Source organism: Peromyscus maniculatus, chromosome 4, assembly GCF_049852395.1.
Source record: "Peromyscus maniculatus bairdii isolate BWxNUB_F1_BW_parent chromosome 4, HU_Pman_BW_mat_3.1, whole genome shotgun sequence".
NCBI lineage: Eukaryota > Metazoa > Chordata > Mammalia > Rodentia > Cricetidae > Peromyscus > Peromyscus maniculatus.
The window spans coordinates 34,804,431-34,807,050 of NC_134855.1; the positions used below are offsets into that span (position 1 = coordinate 34,804,431).

At 39.3% G+C, this 2,620-nt stretch overlaps 1 pseudogene; it reads left to right on the forward strand.

The window, feature by feature from the left end:
- Window positions 1-1,001: 1,001 nt before the first annotated feature.
- Window positions 1,002-1,729, forward strand: LOC102925326 (enhancer of rudimentary homolog pseudogene; annotated as a pseudogene).
- Window positions 1,730-2,620: the final 891 nt, after the last annotated feature.

A 2,620-nucleotide genomic window follows, 5' to 3' on the forward strand; every position in this document is an offset into this window, starting at 1 on the left:
ATAATCCCTCCTCCCTCTCTTCAACTGGACTCCTCGAGCTCGGCCTGGTGCTTAGCTGTGGATCTCTGCATCTGCTTCCATCAGTTGCTGAATGAAGATTCTATGATGACAATTTGGGTAGTCACCAATCTGATTATAGGAGAAGGCCAGTTGAGGAGCCCTCTCCGATATTGCTAGGAGTTTTAGGTGGGGTCGTCCTTGTGGGTTCCTGGGAATTCCCCTAGCACCAGGTTTCTTCCTAACCCCATTATGGCTCCCTCTATCATGATATTTCTTTCATTGTTCTCCCTCTCCATCCCTCCCCCAACTCAGCCATCTGAATCCCTCATATTCCCATTCTCTATGCCCTATTAAAGATGTAATTTAGCAGGCTACAGAAGTAATATAAGTATAACATAATTACTTCAGAATCCTAGAATTCGGGCGATAGAAATGAATAAATTCTAGCTATATATTGCATATAGACTAAACAGATCTGATTCATGGCTTAGACAGTGAGTGTGAAAAGAAAGAGGGTCCAATGATGATTCCAAGGTTTTAGATACAACAGCTGAAAAACAAATTGAATTGAGAAGACCATGAAAGAAATAAGAAGACAGAAAATTAGTGTGAACACAGAAGAAGCAACAAAATACTGAGAAGTAGCAGCAAATGTAGAAAAACTGAAAGGATGGAAGCGCTGTGTCTAGGAAGCAGGAAGGAAGAGAGATGGATAATAAAAAAAAGAGAGAGAGAGAGAGATGAGGCCAAGGTTCCCGATGCCCCATGCAAGCAGCTCACGAGGGTTTAACTTGACTACAGCTGTGGTGAGCTAAGTTCACAATATAGTTATGTCCTGGGGATACAAAAGACTCTAAGAATGGAACCTGCAATTGTGAGTGCAGCTTCTGGGGCTGAGGAAGGGGAGACATGAAGGGGGGAGACAAGGAACAATATAGACCTGTCCTGAACTTCAAATTGCTCCAAAATAGTTAAGTTGAAAAGGGAAGAATGCGGCGGCGGCAGCGGTGTTAGCGGCGGCTGCAGCAAAGCGTTTGGCGGGATGTCTCACACCATTTTGTTGGTACAGCCTACCAAGAGACCGGAAGGTAGGACTTACGCTGACTATGAGTCTGTGAATGAGTGCATGGAAGGTGTTTGTAAAATGTATGAACAACATCTGAAGAGAATCCCAACAGCCCCTCCATCACATACGATATCAGTCAGTTGTTTGACTTTATCCATGATCTGGCAGATCTCAGCTGTCTTGTTTACCGAGCTGATACACAGACGTACCAGCCTTATAACAAAGACTGGATCAAAGAGAAGATCTACGTGCTCCTTCGTCGACAGGCTCAACAGGCTGGGAAGTAGTTGAGTTGGAAGCATTGGGGGCTGAGGGTGGGCTTGGAACAGGTGCATACAGTGTGCTGTAGTGAACATTTTGTATGATAGTAATCCTGTTTCCATTTTGTTACTAGAGCCAAGATTGAATGTATGACATGACAGTGAATGATCTTTTCATTCTGAAACCACCATTGCCCCTTTGCTCCTTTCCTTTCTTTTTTTACTTAAACATTTTTATGATAATTCAGAGAGAAAGTGGTCTTTGCCAGTTAAGGTTGGTTCCAGTCCTGGAAACTGTTTGTATCTACTTTACAGCAGTGAGTGCACTAACCCTTTGTGGGGGTAGGGATGGTAACGAGCTTAGTTATGTCCTCTGGGAAAGTCTTAGTGAAAAATAAAAAATGTTCTGTAAAAAAAAAAAGAAAGAAAAGGAAAGAAAGCATAAAGTTCACTCAAAACATAAAACATACAATAGTAATAATAGTTGACTCAATGACCACAAAGTCCCTAAAACTTAAAAACAAAGATAGAGACTCTAGATAGTAAGGCAGAACTCCATGTATTTACCTGTTCATAAATTATTTACTAGGAGGCCAGAAGAGGATATCAAATCCCCTGGAACAGAAGTTACAGATGGTTGTGAGTCATAATATGTGTGCTGAAAAGTGAACCCTTGCTCTCAAAAAACAGCCAGTGTGCATAACTGCTGAGCCGTCTCGCCAGCCCTTTGTATTATTTTTTATTTAAGTTTTCTGTTATCATGGGCACATGTCTATAACTGTTTTTAATGTTCCTGATGGATTAGACATTTAATTATTATAAAATATCACTCTTTGTTTTAAGTACTATCTTTTCCTTTATGATCTGTTTCCATCTGGCAACTGTATAGTCAGTATAACTTTAATGTTCATTATATTTTTTTGTTGCTGAGATTCACACTAGATAGTGCATATATAAAATTTAATAAAAAAGATTTTTACTATGAATTTACTAATCCAAACAATAGCTACTAATTTTTACCAGGTCATTAATGTTTTTTCCAGTATTTATAATAAACAAAATTTATTCTCTGGCTTCCAAATTAAATAAACTAAGAATTTCCACTGAGGGAGTCCAGATGCCTGCATATCACTGAGTTCTCTGAGTGATGCACATTTTTACTGGCATTTAACAGCGATTGTGCTAAAGATTTAATTGTCTAGGTATTTCACTATGGAATATATATTTATGGAAGTTATACCTTGTGATTTTGTTTGGAATCATCGACTCAATCACCTCTTGCAGACTGTACATT